The 19,079-nt window shown below is 37.3% G+C and overlaps 1 protein-coding gene across 2 annotated transcripts in view; it reads right to left on the bottom strand.

The window, feature by feature from the left end:
• DCX (doublecortin) overlaps positions 1-19,079 on the bottom strand; it is a 173,174-nt gene that overhangs the window by 38,025 nt on the left and 116,070 nt on the right. The gene's annotated exons all lie outside the window — the stretch shown is intronic.

Genomic DNA, 19,079 nt, shown 5'->3' with positions numbered 1-19,079 from the left:
AACTTTTGCTAAAAAGGACCCAGAACCTGATTAAGGCCCAGAATACCATTTCTCCCTAAAGAACAAGGAGGGAAAAACTGTCCTGACTACTACTTAAAACCTAATCAAGAGCAATGGATCCCCACAGGCTTGAGAGTCTGCCAGTAAAGTCATGGTCTCAGGATTCTTCCCACCCTCTAGTGCCCTATGCATTGTTGCTTGTACACAATAGAGAGATGGTCTTATAAACCCATTTTCTACACAAAGAAACAAGGGTCCCTGTGAAAATATGCTGAATTTTGCAATCACCCCAATTCTCAACTTTCCTAATTACACCTGATAGTTAATTTGGCACACTAAGGAAAACCCAGGAGAAACCATGGAGTCAAAATACTGTTATCCAAAACTTAGCTTGAAAGTATTAAAAGCTTCTAGTTTTTCTAAGCTACCCAATCAAGCTTCTAGCAATGAATTTCCAGAGGCATGGTGCTCACAAACTATCAACACTTTGTTGGGTGCACAGAGGAATATGTTACATTTGAAAAATGTTTATATTAATAATATTATCACCCACCCTGGGTCTATTTAATTTCTGTTCCCCTAGCCAATATGATTGCAAACCTTACACAAAGCAAAAGATGCCTAAAGATTACCCCCATTTTCTCAGCCTCCCAATCATCCAATAGATGCCAAGAGAAGGGAAGGAGACTTGGGGAACTGCCACGGTCATTCCTATTAAACTTCCCAGCCCTGGGTTTGGACCTCATCAAATAAGCCACTTGTCCCTCACTCATTCACTCATCCCATGATCATGTAATGTCAATCAGAGCTACCATTAATTGAATGTTTACTCCATGACAGGCACTCTGCTAAGTACTTCCAAATGTGTCATCTCATTTAACTCTTACAACAAACACTAGAAGTCAGTATTATTATCTCCACTATTTTACAAATGAGAAAACTAAGGCCCAGAGACAATAAGTAAATTATTCAGGTGGAAAGTGATGAAGTATAACAAATGCAGACTAAACTCCATAGTCTGTGCTTTTGGCCATTCAATAATACAAAGCACTTACATATATTTCAGACATTGGGGAGACAAAGATGAATCAGACTCAGGTCATGACTTCATGGAGCTCACAATCTGATGGAGTGAGACACATTGAAACAGAAGACTTCAATGATTGATAGGATGCCAGGATATGTAGGTGCCATGGGAGTTATTTAGTAGCACATCTAAGTGAACCTGTCACTGACTGGCACAGTTAGTTCAATAAGTATCCTGCATACTGTCCTGGAAGCAGATCCAATGACAGAGATTATATGGCTTGAACCCTGCTGCAGATTCCTACTGACATACTGGGCCTTGGCTCAATAAAATCTGGAGCCTCTAACTTCAACACATTGTGTATCTCTGAAATTTTTACTCCCTGACACCTCCTTGATTCTGAAAAGGTTGACCCTGATCCTAACTGGCTGCCTTTAGTTTTGATCATGACTGTGGGAAACCTTACCCTTGGGTGTCCCTACGCTAGTAATCTCTAGAATTTATCACTTTGTTTTAAGACTTGCCTATATTTTCATGAGTACTCACCTAGTCCTTCCCATTAGAGCACAAGCTTCCTGAATGTAAATGCCAAGTTTATCCCTCCTGCTGCATCTATCCCTCCTGGTAGAGAGCTCATCACATAGTAAGAATGTAGCCAGAACTGTTTTTGCCTCAACAAAATGTAAAAAACAAAACAAACCAAAACAAACAAAAAACAATGAAGCTTTGTAAGGATATATAATGGCAGACAAGTAGAAACCAGAAAGAAGAAATTGGTTGTGGCAGACAATAGAAATCAGCCTTCAGGTGTTTTGAATGATAATGAATACACAAATTTAGGAATAAGAAAGGAACAATGACTGTGATGTCAGAAGTTAATGTTTGCATAATATGCCAACTAGTTTTAAAACTTAGATGAAATGCATTATTTAAAAAAAACTAAATAATGAAATTAGCTCAAAAAATATATAGAAAACCTGAAGCAACTAACTACTAGCCGTAAAAAGAATTTAGTAAATACTTCAAACAGCAATGCTTCACCAAAAGGCACCAGAGCACTCATTTTGGAGGTATTTGTGGAAATTTCTTCCCAAGAAGAAAACTCAAAAGTTCAAAAGCAGCCATCTCAGTGACATGCCATGATATCCTATTGTAGGTCAGCAAAGCCTTCACATATTGTTCTGGGGGTTGTTGTCACAGTGACCTATCCTTCTCCAACCCCAAGCTTATTTGCCCCCAGCAAGCTTTGGGAAAATCTTTGGATAACCCCTCATTTGAGGAGCTTAAAAAAAACAGTCTGACAGTCACAATGGTGGGACTGGCTTCAAACATATTCATTTTGCAATCCAGCTATTTAGCATCAGGTTTCTTGTGTGATCCCACCCCACATTTTACTGGCTCCCAAATTTAGACAAATTCACATTTTCCATGTGGATATCCAAGTTTCTCAAATGATTTGGATACTAAAACACAACAGCCCTCCTCCACTTTGTTACATAGCTAGGAAAATAGGAAGCTCTCCATCTTAAATATGAGGAATTTAAGTACAGAGTCAAAGTGGCTCAAGGATACATATGTAGCTCATGCAGAGTTGAGACTAGCACTCAAGTGTCTTGATTCAATTGAGGACAAAACAATTAAATTTTCTGATAGAATATGCCTCCCTGACTTGAAATGCTTGTATATAGCCTTGTGAGAAGAGTCCCCATTTGTCCTAATCAATGCCTGATATACATTAGGCCATTTTACTGGATTGAAGAAAAGAAAGCATCTTAACAGATCATATTTTTAATCTACGAAAAAGAGAACTCATATTCATTACTCTAACTGGCAACTGAGTATGCTATAGGGGAGGACAAGGAGAAAGAGAATGAGAAGAAATAGGAAAAGAAAGAGGAAGAACAAAGGAAGAAGAAGGACAAGAATGGAGTATACGAAATAATTCCCAAATGAAATTCACACTTACACACATTTTTTTAATTCCATGAAGTAATGCAACACAAAGTACACCTGAGTTTATGTTGCAAATATATAATTTCTAAATTAAATTTTTTGAGATAAAATGTCCATGATGAAGAGGCAACACAAGTGGTAAAAATAGTAATCATTATAATACTACTCACGGCATCCTCAGAGAGGAAGAGTCTTGCTGACATAAACTTTTGTATGAATCACACTTGAGTATTCAAGTCAGAGATAAGAACACAAAAGCATTACACCTGTCTTTGTAATTAACAACTGCAAGCACAAAATCAATAAAATCAACTCACATTAACATTGAACCATTAAATCAATTTTCTTCCTTTAAAAAAATCAGTAGCTATTGGGGGAAGGGAAGCTTGATTGTGCTTTAGTGTGAACATTTGATTGTATGGACCACCTAGTGGCTTAAATGTTAAAGTACAAATGGGAAAATAAAAACAAAATATCATCATGTGAGAGCAGTTTGAATCTATTAGCTGCACATCTCAAATTCATTCTGTGACTTTATTTAACCTTGATTAGATTCTCCATACAGATACTGGCAGTTAGTTCTCATATGTGCTTATGGATGGTAGATTCTAGATTTCACTATCTAATCGTTTAGAAAGAAATGTTATTTTTGGAAGTAAGGTCTTGCTTGTATATCTATTAGACCCACTTTCAACATGCAAAATATTTTCTTTTTATTGAATTTATTGGGTTGACATTGATTAATAAAATTATATGGGTTTCAGCCCTGGCCCATGTGGCTCAGTTGGCTGGGTGTCATCCTGCAGACTGAAAGGTCACAGGTTTGATTCCTTGTCAGGGCACTTGCAGCATAATCAATTGATGTTTCTCTCTCACATTGATGTTTCTATCCCTATTTCTCCCTCCCTTCCCCTCTCCCTAAAAATAATTATATGAGTTTCAGGTGTACAGTTCTATAATACCTCACCTGTATATTGGTTTTTCTGTTCATCACCCCAAGCCAAGTCTCCTTCCATCACCATTTATCCCCCCTACCGTCTTTTACCTCCTTACTCCCAACTTTTCCTATGGTAACACCCTACTGTTGTCAGTGTCTATGAAGGTTTTTTTTTTTTTTGGCTAATCCCTTCACCTTTTTTACCCAACTCAACGACTCTCCTCCCATTGAAAGTTCCATTCCACTAATATCATAATTAAGCACTATGGAAAAAGATACAGAGAGAGATACAGAGCTCTACAATAAAAAGCCTCTGTCTTCCAAAGTGACAGCATAATAAGAAAGTCAGTCCTATAGAAATAATTGAAACACAAAGCAGTGTTAACACTATTACAGAGGCAAAAAGAGTAAGGGGAACACAGAAGACAAAGAGAACAATCTAATCATGAAGGATATCGGTTGATGGAGACAAGAATAAAGAGTATTTCAGGTAATACTGCACAAGTAAAGGCAGAAAAGCAGGAAGATACTTTTTTCTTAACAGCCCTGGAAAAAAGAACTGTATCTTGTAGATTATAGTCACAGAGATGCTAACTCCCCAGAGCACAATTTTTTTATTTTAATTTTATTTTTTTAAGTTTTTAAATTGTTCAAATACAGTCTTCTGCCTTTTCCCCCCACCACCCCAGCCCTCTCTGCCTCTCTCCCCAATTTCCATCCCCCTTGTTATTGTCCATATGTCCTTTATAATTATTTCTGTAAACCTTTCATCCTTTTCCCCTATTATCCCCTCCCCTCTCCCTTCTGATCACTGTCAGCCTGTTCTCAATTTCAGTGTCCTAAAGCACAATTTCTTAAACTCATCTGTCAGGTTCTGCACAGACAAAACATACAGTTGCCTACTGGTAGAATTCAGGGTGAATAGAAAGGCAGAGAGTGTCTATGGGGAGAGGAGTGACCCTGGTTGGTGAAGAAGAGGGAATCTTGTGGCAAGGAAGACAAACCACACTGATTTCCCAGTCTTGCCAACAGTGTGTCCTGCCCATAGAGTGGCTAACAAGCTTCATAAAATAAGTTAATGAAAGATTCAGTAAACATTATGAATGAGATTTTTTTCAACTCTCATTCTGGAGCATTTCCTGCCTGCCAGCCCTAGATGGGCTCCAGTCAGAGGGTGGCACAGTGTTGTCTTGAAGAATGTGGGCAATGGTTCTGAGATAGCCCTGGCATTCTTTTCAAACATGTTTTCACGAAGTTATCTTGAGGTCTTACTTGTGGGTTTTTCCTGTCAACATTTTTTGCCTGAGTAAACAGCTCCTGTGTTCTGCAGTGCCTCTATTGGCACAGCTCTCTTTATTCAATGTTTTAAACTTCCTTAAGATCTCTGGTGAAATAATAACAATGACACTTGTATGTGCAAAATATATTTAGTGTTTTCAAAACACTTCCACATTTATAGGATGTTATATTTTCTTTTACACTTCCAATGTTCCTCTCAACCCAATCCAAACAGGCTTTCTTCCTCATCACTCCACCAAGGCTGCTCTCATTAAAGTCAACAATGACTTCCACGTTGTCAAATCCCACGATCACTTCTCTGGCTTCATCTTACTAAATGACACCTCAGAAGCATTAGATGTAAATTGAGCTAGTCCTCCTCCTTAAATACTTGCCCCTCTTAGCTTCTGGGATACTGCAGATTTCTAGAATTCCTCTTACCTCAATCTCCACTGCTGGATTCTCTTCCTCTTCCAGACTGCTCAATATTTGGAAGCCACAGGGATCAGTTCTCAGACCTCATCACTTGTTTATTTACATTTATTTACCAAGTGATCATATCTAGTCCCAAAGTTTTATATACCATCTATACAAGATGACTCACACATTGATATCTTCTGGCCCTTTTTATCCTTCAAGTCTAGACTCATACAAGGTCTGTCCAGAAGATATCCAGCCATGTAATATAAAAATTGAATCTTTCACTGAAGAAAATACAAGATACAAGAAATATTGTACATAGGACAATGACACCTCAGTCCCCTTCAAAGTAGGCACCTTGGGACTTCACACAGTTCTCCCGGTCACCATCAGTTGCCGCATCATATTTTCCTCAATCTCACTGGCAGTGTGAAATCTCTTCTCTTTCAAAGGTGATTTTAATTTTAGGGAAAGCCAGAAGTCTCAGGGTACAAAATCTGGGATGTAGGGGGTGAGGCAGAGTCACCTGGGTGATTTGATATTTTACCAAAGAACCCTGCATGAGATATGTTGCATAAGTAGGTATATTGACTTGAAGAAGCTGCCCATCACCAGTTGCCCACAGTGGCTTTCTGAATCATCTGAATGGTTGCTGCAGGGGAATGTTCAAGCTTAATGCAAAATTTGATGCAGATTCATTGCTCTACTTGCTCAGTCATTTAGAATGTGACAGCCCCACAGTACACATGCTCACTCAATGGCATCTACCATCCACACTGACTAGTACAGTGAAATCATCATTGTTCAAACATGTGAATTCCAGTCCATTCTCTTTGGTTGCCAGGTTACATCGATGTTGTGCAAACCATTCTCATTATGTTAACAATGGCTGGACTTTTTCCGGACAGACCTCCTATATTCAACTTCCTTCTTGATAACTCCTTTTTGTTATCTGATAGGCATCTGAAATTTAGTATTTTCTCAAGACTAAACACTTATTTCTCCCCCTCCAAATCTTGCACCCCTCTTGCTTTCCTCATCTCAATTAGATAGTACCATAAATACCCTAGTTGACTAAACCAGAAAACCTTTTCTTGCTGAAAGTCATATTTTTTCCCTATTGTCACTGTCTTAGTTCAAGATAAAATACAACAGCTTTATAGCCATTCTCTGTACATCCACTCTCAGCAACACAATCCTGTCCCCACCGCCTATACAAACACTTATATTGTTCTCCATACTGCAGTAAGAGTAGTACTTTACAATTTTACTCAGACATATCACTCTGCTGCTTAAAATTCTGCAAGGCCTGACCATGAAAAGAGAGAATAAAATCCAAATTTTTTATCTTGGCTTTGTATTATCCAATCTCTTCTACCACGTGTGCCAGCTAACTCCAGTCACACTGGCCTTCTTTCTGCTACTCAAATACATCAAGACCATTCATTCCTGCTTGAAGCCCTTCACTCTTGCAGCTCCTTCTATGTAGAATATATTCTTCCCAGATATTTTACAAGGCTGATTGCCTCTTCACAATCAAGTCTAAAGTATCACATATTTAAGTCTGTGCATCCTTCAACTTACATGTTATTGTTACTTAAAATTTCAGTTATTTTATTTAACCCCACAAATTAGTCATTATTATTTTAATGATTATATATATAAAATATTGTTTACAGTTATTTACATATTTATCAGTTTATTTGCTCACCATTTCTTGTTACATGTCAGGTTTTTGTTCTGAGGTCATTTTAAAAATAGGCAAATATTAGACTTAACCACCCTATATTCCATGTCACAAGTTAATCTTCATATATTTCATCTTCTTAACTCTTGGTGCTACGTTCTGGAAAATACTTTCAAATTTGCAGTTCATTCCTTCTCTCCTCAGATGTGTTTAATTTTCCATTTAACCCATTCATTGAGCTTTAAACATCAGTGATTATAATTTTGATTTTTAGAAATTCTATTTCATTTTCCCTCATATTTACCTGGGTACAGCTGATAGTCTTTTTTTGCATATCATAGTTTGATTACATGTTTTGTTTCTTTAAACTATCTGTATAAAGTTATTTTATATCCTGTAGCTGATCATTCTAATATCTAAAGTCCTTGGGGATACAAATCTGTTGTTTCAGCTAAACTTCCCTCATTGTGTCTTGTTTCCTTGTATGTCTGATACTTTCTTTTTAATGTGAGTTCACATTTGGTCAAACTAAGCCTCTGAGGATCTTGCAGGGTCTAAGTTGGAGGTGCTTTTCTCTGAAAAATATGGGAATTTGCTTATGCCAGATGTCAGGGGGCACTGACAATGTGGGACCATCTTCTCTCAGCTATGGTTTTGCTAGTGACATGAGTAGTATAAATTTTAAATTCATACTTTGTGAGAGCAAGCTTTGGGTTGCAAACTCTCAAACAGATACTTGCAGTAGCAGCAGCCACAGCAGCAGTAAAAGAAATGCTCTTATTTTTTTAAAACCTCACCTGAGGACATGCTCATTGATTTTCCAGAGAGGGGAAGGGACAGAGAGAGAGGCAGAGAAACATCAGTTGGTTGCCTATCACTCACACCCTAACTGTGGACAAACCTGTAACCTAGGCATGTGTCCTGACTGGAAATTGAACACATGACCTTTCAGTTTATAGGACAATGCTCCAACCAGCTCAGCCACACAGACCAGGGCAGTAGTGTTCTTGTTTATTTCCTACCGGGAGTCATGATAGAGACAAAATTTATTGGTAGATTTCCTTTAAGGGTCCTGACTTAATGTGAAAGTCGTAGCTTTCTGTCCCTCACTTTTTAAGGTCCTGTGTGCCCTGCTTTTTGTGAATACCCAAAGCTCTGGGCTCCAGGTAGGGGGGTTTTCTTCCTTGGAAGCCCAGTCTTTTACATACTGCCTGCTGCTTAGGTTTTAACTTCTGGTTCTTTTTCCCTCTCTTGTCTTTCTTTTCTGCAAGCTTAGAAAAGCATTTTAAAAATGTTTGTTGCAGGTTTCTCAAAAATCTAAAAATAGAATTACTATATAATTGGGTTCCCGATCCAATTTTAACATGTGAGAATGGTGGGAAGTGATTTTCCACACCCTCTGTAAGCAATGATCTGACACCAGCTGAATGTTTCCAATTCAACTCAATTCTGACACTCTTAATCCAGATATAACATCAGATTGCACAGGTAAAGAATTCAGTTCTACAAGAGTGCCACTTCATTCAAATATTAGTGAAAAGTCTAGGTTGTTACCTGTAACTCTGACTGACCAGCTGTAAATCAGAAGTTAAATTTCTCTAAATTGGGGTAAATAGCAAAGACTTGTTTAAGATCCTTTAATGTTGGGGGCCTAGCAGAGGACCCTTAATCCCTCCCAACCTTTGGTATTGCTATGTCAACACATTTAGTTTAACCCCGTCAATGTCAATTTTAGGTATCCCATTTCTTAACATGGTCATGCATCACTTAACATCAGGGACACAGTCTGAGAAATTCATCCTTGGGCAATTTAGTCATTGTGTGAATATCACAGAGTGTATTTATAGCAACCTAGACATTATCATGTGCCACACAACTAGGCTATATACTATAACATATTGCTTCTAGGCTACAAACTTGTACAGCATATAACTATACTGGCTATATAGTAGGTAATTGTAACCCAATGGTATTTGTGTATCTAAACATATCTAAACATAGAAAAGATACAGTAAAAATATGGTATAAAATATAAAATATAGTATGCTTGTATAGGGCACTTACCATGAATAGAGTTCACAGGGCTGGAAGTTGCTCTAGGTGAGTCAGTGAGTGAGTGTTCAGTGACTATAAGGCCCAGGACACATTTTACACTTAGGCTAGGCTAAATTTATATAAAAAATTCCCTTTCTTCAGTAATAAATAAACCTTAGCTACTTAGCTTTGTTTTTACTTTAGAGGCCTTTTAATTAACATTTTGAATTTTGTAATAATACAGCTTAAAACCCATATTGCACAGCTTCATAAAGATATGTTACTATTTACACTCTTATTCTAGAAGCTTTTTTTTTCCTTTTTTAAGAGTTTATTTTTTGGAGAGACGATGGAAGTGAGATAGGTGGGAGTAAAGTCCACTTCCCCCTGCACACGGATAAAACACCTAGCTGATCTTCTGAGGAACAGAGTGAACACCCTCCAATATATGAAGATTGGAGACCAAAACTTGTACAGGACACTGAAAAATCAGACATTAGGTGGAAGCTGTGAACATGAGGATACCTGCTGGAACAGGAAACCCAACAACAAAGGAACCACCAACAGATAACAACAGAAGAAGGTGAAGCAGGCAGTGGAAGGACAATAACTCAACCCAGGACCTATCTGGAAATACAATGAAATGGTGTAGAAGTTACCCAGAACAAACAGCTAAACAAGAACAAGAGAGAATTCTCAAAATTTTTTACACATGGAACAATCAGCTTCAACACAACCCTGCCCATACCTGCACAACAGAATACAAGATGTGGTGGACAGAGTGACCCTTAGTAGAACAGCTGAAAGGAAGGGCCCACCAAAGAAAGACTCACAACAATCAAAACACAAAGACATACAGAGAGGCAACATAAATGACAGCCTAAGACCAGTGAGCTCAGGAGATCAAGGAGACTGTACCACTGAATCTCATAGGCATTCCACCATAGAGGTTTACAACATAAACCCAGGGAGTCAGAACAGAACAATTTAAGAAGCAGAGGCTAACAAGAAAAGTCTCAAAAACAATAGGAAGAAAAAGAAACAATACCCAAATGAAAAGAAAGGAGGAAGCCTCAGAAAGAATACTAAATGAAATACAGGCAAGTCAGCTATCAGATACTGAGTTCAAAGCAATAATTACAAGGCAGCTCAACGAGCTCACAGAGAATTAACAAAAACTACAGGAAAACTACAATGAACTCAATGAAAACCACATCAACATGTAAAAGGAATAGAAACTATCAACAAGAGACAAGAGGAAGTGAATACAAATTCTAAACTGAAGAACACAGTAGAAGGAATCAAAAACAGGCTAGATGAAGCAGAGGATCAGATCAACAAGCTGGAGGACAAGGTAGAAAAAACACAAAGAATGAGCAAGAAAAAGAAAAGAGGCTCAGAAAGAATGAAGAGGGGTTAAGAAAAATGCAGGACAACATGAAACATAATAATATCCATATAATAAGGATTAAATAGATTAGAATAGGAGGAGAAGAAGAAAAGCAGGGATAGAAAAGCTGTTTCAAAACATAATGATGGAAAACTTCCCTAATTTCATGAGAGAAAACGTCACACAAATCCAGGAAACACAGAGAGTCCCAATCAAGAAGAAGCCGAAGAGGCCCACTTCAAGACACATCATAGCTAAAATAGCAAAATTCCAAGACAAAGAGATAATCTTAAAGGCACAAAGGGAGAAACAGGAAGCAACATACAAGGGACCCCCAATAAGTTTAGCAGATGACTTCCAATGCAAATGCTCAAAGCTAGAAAGGAATGGCAAGAAATACTCCAAGTAATGAGAAACAGAGGCTGGCAACCAAGATTACCTCAACCAGCAAGGCTCTCAATTAAAATGGAAAGTCAAAAAGTAGTTTCCCAGACAAAAGAAGCCTCAAAGAATATACCTGCTGCAAACCAGCTATGCAAGAGATGCTAAAGGTTTTGCTTTAAGAACAGAAATAAAAAGAGAGAATCAGAGAGGAAAACAGGAACAAAAAAGGGCAATGAGTAAGTATTTATTAATAATAACCTTAAATGTAAATGGATTAAATGCTCCAATCAAAACACACAGAATAGCAGAATGGATAAGAAAACATGACCCACACATATGCTGCCTACAAGAGACCCACCTCAGAACAGAAGACTTACAAAGATTGAAAGTGAAGGGCTGGAGACACATATTCCAGGCAAAAGAACAAGGAAAAAAAAAGCCAGGGTAGCAATACTCATACAAGACAAAATAGACTTCCAAAAAAAGGGCCATAAAAAGAGACCCAGAAGGTCACTTCATAATACTCAAGGGAAGAATCCACCAAGAAGACATAAACAGTGTAAATACATATGCACCCCAAAAAGAAGCACTCAAATACATAAAGAAAATCTTAGAGGACTTCAAGAAAAATATTGACAGCAATGTAATTATAGTAGGAGATTTTAACACCACACTGTCAAAAATGGGCAAATCTTTTGAACAAAATATCAACAAAGATATTGTGGCATTGAACAATGCCCTAGAGGAAATTGACTTAACTGATATATCAATCCTTTCATCCCAAAGAAGGAAAATAAAATTTCTTTTCAAATACAAATGGAACATTTTCAAAGACAGACCACATGATAGGACACAAAACAAGTCTCAAAAAATTAAAGAAAATTGAAATCATATCAAGCATTTTCTCTGATCACAAGGGACTGACACTAGAAACCAACCCCAAGGAAAAAAATCGAAAACACACAAACTCATGGAGATTGAATAGCATGCTATTAAACAATGAATGGTTAAAGAATGAGATTAGGGGAAGAAATCAAAAAGTTTCTGGAAAAAAAGTGAAAATGAACTCACAACAATACAAAACTTCTGGGACACAGCAAAGGCAGTCCTGAGAGGGAAGTTCATAGCTATCCACTCCTACCTAAGAAAGATAGAAACATTTCAAACAGACAACCTAACCTTATGCCTACAAGAACTCAGGGAACGACAACAAAGATAGCCACAGCAAATACAAGGAAGGAAATAACCAAGATCAGAGCAGAATTAAATAACATAGAGACTAAAAGCAAAATTCTAAGGATCAATGAATAAAGGAATTGGTTCTTTGAAAAGATAGACAAAATTGACAATCCTTTAAGCAGGCTCATCTGGAAAAAAAAAAAAAACAGAGAGGACCCAAATAAACACACTCAGAAATGAAAAAGGAGAGATTACAACTGATACCACAGAAATACAAAGGATTGTAAGAAATTTCTACAAAGAAATCTATAAATTTGAAAACCTTGGAAAAATGGACAAATTTCTAGAAAAATATAATCTTCCAAATCTCAATGAAGAAGAAGCAGAAAGCCTGAACACACCAATAACTCCTGATGAAATTGAAACAGTAATAAAAAAAAAGTTCTGACACACAAAAGTCCTGGACCAGATAGTTTCACAGGAGAAGTTTACAAAGCATTTAAGGGAGAGCTAACCCCCATAATCTACAGATTATTTCAAGAAATTCAAGAAGATGGAGGACTCCCAAATTCTTTTTATAAAGCCAGCATCATACTAATCCCAAAACCTGGTAAAGAAATAACAAACAAAGTAAATGTCAAGCCAATATTGCTGATGAACATAGAGGCTAAAATCTTCAACAAAATATTGACAAACTGCATCCAGCAATACCTTCAAAAGATCATGCACCATGATCAAGTGGGATTTAACCCAGGGATGAATGGATGGTACATTACTAGCAAATCCATAAACGTGATGCACCACATAAACAAAACAAAAGGAAAAATCATATGATCATATCAATAGATGCAGAAAAAGAATTTGATAAGGTACAGCACCCATTTATGATAAAAACACTCAGGAAAGTGGGAATAGAGAGAGCATTCCTCAACAAAATAAAGGCCATATAGGAGAGACCTACAGCCAACATCAAACTCAATGGATAGTGACTTAGAGCTTTCCACTAAGATGTAGAACAAGACAAGGATGCCAGCATTCACCACTCCTATTCAACATAGTACTGGAAGTCCTAGCCACAGAAAGGAGACAAGAAAAGAAATAAAAGACATCCAATTTAGAAAGGAGGAAGTTAAACTGTCACTGTTTGCAGATGACATGATAGTGTATATAGAAAATCCTTTAGACTCCACCAAAAAACTACTTGACCTAATAAATGAATTTGGCAAAACAGCCAGATACAAAGTCAATCCTGAAAAATCAAAGGCATTTTTGTACACCAACACTAAAAAATCAGAAGCAGAAATCAAGAAAAAATCCCATTTGATATAACAAGAAAAATAAAGTACCTAGGAATAAACCTAACCAAGGAGGTAAAAGACCTGTACTCAGAAAACTATACAACACTGAAGAAATAAATTAAGGAAGACACAAACAAGCCACAGTGATCAGACAAGAAAAGGAAAAAAAGGCATCCAAATCAGAAAGGAGGAAACAAAACTGTCACTGCATGCACATAACATGATAGTGTACACAGAAAATCCTATAGACTCTACCAAAAAAAATGCTTGACCTAATAAACCAATTTGGCAAAACAGCGGGATACAAAGTCAATATCCAGAAATCAAAGGCATTTTTTAGTATACCAACAAGGAAACAACAAAAGCAGAAATCAAGAATAAGATCCCATTTGATATAGCAAAAAGAAAAATAAAATATGTAGGAATAAATCTAACCAAGAAAGTAAAAGATCTGTATACAGAAAACTACACAACACTGAAGAAAGAAATTAAGGAAGACACAAACATATGGAAACATATACCATGTTCATGGATCGGAAAAATTAACATTATCAAAATGTCCATACTACCCAAAGCAATTTACAGATTGAATGCAAGACCTATTAAAGTACCAATGGCATATTTCACAGACATAGAACAAACATTTCAAAAATTTATATGGAACCATAAACGACCCCGAATAGCTGCTGCAATTTTGAGAAAGAAAAGCAAAGTAGGAGGGATCACAATACCTGATATCAAACTGTACTACAAGGCCACTGTAATCAAAACAGATTGGCACTGGTATAAGAACAGACAAATGGACCAATGGAACAGGACAGAGAGCCCAGAAATAAGGCCATGTCTCTACAGCCAATTAATATTTGACAAAGGGGGCAGCAACATAAAATGGAGTAAAAACAGTCTCTTCAACAAATGGTGTCGGGAGAACTGTAGAGCTACACGCAAAAAACTGAAACTCGAGCACCAACTTACATCATACACAAAAAATAAATTCAAGGTGGATAAAAGATTTAAATATAAGCCATGTCACCATCAAAATCCTAGAGGAGAACATAGGCAGCAAAACCTCAGATATTTCACACAGAAACATTTTTACTGACATGTTCCCTAGAGCAAGGGACAAAAAAGGAAAGAATAAACAAATGGGATCTCATCAAAATACAAAGCTTCTGCACAGGTAAAGAAAACAGTATTAAAATAAAAGAGAACCAACCATATGGGAGAAGATATTTGCCAATGATACCTCAGACAAGGGTTTAATCTCCAAAATATATAAAGAACTTACATGACTCCACTCTAAGAAGACAAGTAACCCAATTAAAAAATGGGCAAAGGACTTCAACAGACACATCTTCAAGGAGGACATACAGAGGATCCAAAGATGCATGAAAAGATGTTCAATATTGCTAGTTATCAAACAGATGCAAATTAAAACCACAATGAGATACCACCCCACACCAATCAGAATGGCCATCATAAACAAAGCAACAAACAACAAGTGTTGGAGAGGTTGGGGAGAAAAGGGGACCCTAGTGCACTGTTGGTAGGATTGCAGACTGGTATAACAACTTCAGAAAACAGTATGGAATTTTCTCAAAAAAATAAAAATGGATCTTCCTTTTGACCCAACAATTCCACTGCTAGGATTATATCCTAAGAACCCTGAAACACCAATACAAAAGAACCTATGCACCCCAATGTTTAAAGCAGCACAATTTACAATAGCCAAGTGGTGGAAGCAACCTAGGTGCCCATCAGTAAATGACTGGATCAAAAAACTGTGGTACATTTACACAATGGAATTCCGTTCAGCAGAAAGAAAGAAGGAGCTCCTACCTGTTGCAACAGCATGCATGGAACTGGAAAGCATTATGCTAAGCGAAATAAGCCAGGTGGTGAAAGACAAATACCATATGATCTCACCTTTAAAAGTAACCTAAAGAACAAAACAAAGAAACAAGCAAAATATAACCAAAGACACTGAAGTAGAGAACAGTCTGGCAGTGTTCATAGGGAAGTGGAAAGGGAATTTCAGGGGAAAAGGGGAAGGGTTTACAGGAAGAAATATAAAGGACTCATGGATAAAAACTAGGGGTGGGTGGAAATGGGAGGGAGGAGGGGAGGACTGGGTGCGTGGATTGGAATGGGAGTAAAAGATGGAAAATTGTACTTCAACAACAATAAATAAACTGAAAAAAAAGGAAGACACAAACATATGGAACCATATACCATGCTCATGGATTGGAAGAATTAACGTAATCAAAATGGCCATACTACCCAAAGCGATTTATAGATTCAATGCAATCCCTATTAAAGTACCAATGACATATTCCACAGATATAAAACAAACATTTCATAAATTTATATGGATTCATAAATGACCCCAAATAGTTGTAGCGATTCTGAGAAAGAAGAACAAAGCAGGAGGGATCACAATACCTGATTTCAAACTGTATTACAAGGCCACTGTAATCAAACCAGCCTGGTACTGGCATAAAAAGAGGCACATAGACCAAAGGAACAAAATAGAGAGCTCAGAAATAAATCAAAGTCTTTACAGTCAACTAATATTTGACAAAGGGGGAAGAATCATAAAATGGAGTAAAAACAGCTTCTTCAACAAATGGTGTTGGGAGATCTGGACATCTACATGCAAAGAAATGAAACTTGACCACAAACTTACACCATACACAAAAATAAATTCAAGGTGCATAAGAGATTTAAATATAAGTCATGACACCATAAAAGCCCTAGAGGAAAACATCAGCAGGAAAATCTCAGACATTCCACAAGCAACATCTTCACTGATATGTACCCTAAAGCAAGGGACATAAAAGATAAAATAAACAAATGGGACCTCATAAAATTCAAAAGCTTCTGCATGGCTAAAGAAAACAGCATTAAAATGAAAAGAGAATCAACTATATGGGAAAACATAATTGCCAATGATACCTTGGAGAAGGATTTGATCTCCAAAATATATAAAGAACTCACATGACTCCACTCCAGGAAGACAAACCACCCAATTAAAAAATGGGCAAAGGACTTTAACAGACACTTCTTTAAGGAGGACATACAGAGGGCCCAGAGACATATGGAAAGATGCTTAGCATCACTAGCAATCAGAGAGATGCAAATTAAAACCCCAATGAGATACCACCCCATACCAATCAGAATGGCCATCATAAACAAATCAACAAAAAAGTGTTGGAGGGGATGTGGAAAAAAGGGAACCCTAGTGCACTGTTGGTGGGAATGCAGACTGGTGCAGGCTCTGTGGAAAACAGTATGGAATTTCCTCAGAAAACTGAAAATGGAACTGCCTTTTAACCCAGCAATTCCACTGCTGGGATTATACTCTAAGAACCCTGAAACACCAATCCATAAGAATCTTAATGGCCATAAGAATTGTGAAACACCCATCCAAAAGAACCTATGCACCCCAGTGGTCATAGCAGCACAATTTACAATAGTAAAGTTCTGGAAACCTAAGTGCCCATCAGCAAATGAATGGATCAAAAAACTATGGTAAATTTACACAATGGAATTCTATACAGCAGAATGAAAGGAGCTCCTACCCTTTGCAACAGAATGGATGGAACTGGAAAGCATTATGCTAAGTGAAATAAGCCAGGTAGTGAAGGACAAATGCCATATGATCTCACCTTTAACTGGAACATAATTAACAAAAGAAAAATGCAAGACAAATGTAACCAGAGACATTGAAATTTAGAGCAATCTAACAATAGCCAGAGGGGAAGGATTGGGGACAGAGGAGAAAAGGGTTTTCAGGAACTACTATAAAGGACACATGGACAAAACCAAGGGGGATGATGGAAGCAAGGGAGGGATGTGGGTTTGGCTGCTGTGGGGAGGTTGGTGGGGAGAAAATGCAGACAACTGTAACTGAACAACAATAAAGTAATTTAATAAAATAATTTAGTTTTCTTTTTAAATGTTTTTGTTAAAAACTGAGGCACAAACACACATTAGCCTAGCCCTACAGAACATTAAGTTCATCAATATTGCTCTTTTACCTCCACATCTTATCTCACTAGAAGGTCTTGAGGGGCTGTCTTCTCCTTTATTAATAATGGTTTCTGCTAGAAAACCTCCTGAAGAACCTTCCTGTAGCTCTTCTTAAAAAGGTGTCACTCTTTAAAAAATATGTCCATTGTGGTTGGCTTGGTTTGTTTTCTTTTTCATCATATATTTGCTTGTAAGCAGATAATGCACTATGAACATTCTTCTCTTTTAATAAAAACCTTCCACTTAGGGTCCATATTTTCAAACCTTTTAAGGAGCTTGTTGAGGTCTGCAAAACCTTCCAAAACCTTTACTGTGAATTTTCTTCTTTTATTTTCCTGCAGTTTCCTTTTCTCTTGCCCCTTATTCAGCTAGGCATTCCTGTTGCAGTTCCAACAACTCCTCTTTAGTCAATTCTCAGGAACCGCCTCTAGCTCTTCAATGTCATCTTCATCCACATCCAGGTTAAAATAGTTTTGTGATCTCAACCACAGTTTCACTGATTTTTGCAACCTCCTCATCGTTAGAAAATCCTTTGAAGTCATAGATGAACCTCTTCATGTCCTCTTCTGTATTCCATTTATACATTCCCTGTATAAAAGGAATGGTGACATCACCCTACACTCAAGAAAGGTTGTTGATGTAGTCATAGATGTTGTAATCCTTCTATAATTGAAGCAGCATCTTCTCAGGTCTTTCTCACTTGCACCAATAGTCTAGACAAAGGTCATTCTCAGGTAGTAGGCCTTAAAGGCTGCTGTAACTTCTTGATCCATTGCTTGGATCAAAGAGGTGTTATTTGGAGGGAGAAATGCCACCTTGATATTGGGATGAAGATGACTAATAAAAGGAGGATGTCTGGGTATATCATCAACAACAAGCAAAAATTTGAAAAGTATGTTATTATACAAACAGTAATTCTCCATTTTGCTTACACAGTAATTCAGGAGAGCATCTTGGAAAAGGAGCTGAGTCATCTATGAGTTCTCATTGCTCCTGTAGCACATTGGCAGTGTGTGCTGCTTGATAACCTTGAAAGCCTGGAGTTCTCATAGTACCCAATCACAAAGTGTTTTAATTTGTAGCCTGCAATATTGCCCCAAGCAAGACTATTACTCTGTCCTTAAAAGCCTTGAAACTTGGCATTGACTTGGTTTCTTTATGAATAAAAGTCCTTTCAGGCATCTATTTTCAGAAAAGGGAGGTTTCATTCATATTGAATATGTGCTCTGGCAAGTAGTTTTACTCTATAATCAGCTTATCTAGAGTCTTCAAAAAAAATTTCAGCTATCTTCACATCAGCACAAACAGACTCAGAGCTTACTTTCACATCATGTAATGAATAAGATCTGTTGAATCATTTAAGCCACCCAGAGCTAGCAGTGAAATTTAACATCATAATAAAGCCCAGCCTTTTCTTTTAACATCACAAACTTTTTGCTTTGGTCATTATCGTCATGGTG

This window comes from Phyllostomus discolor, chromosome X, assembly GCF_004126475.2.
Source record: "Phyllostomus discolor isolate MPI-MPIP mPhyDis1 chromosome X, mPhyDis1.pri.v3, whole genome shotgun sequence".
NCBI classification, from domain to species: Eukaryota; Metazoa; Chordata; class Mammalia; order Chiroptera; family Phyllostomidae; genus Phyllostomus; species Phyllostomus discolor.
The sequence above is the reverse complement of the archived record's forward strand: the minus strand, read 5'-3'. Positions and strand labels throughout refer to the sequence as shown.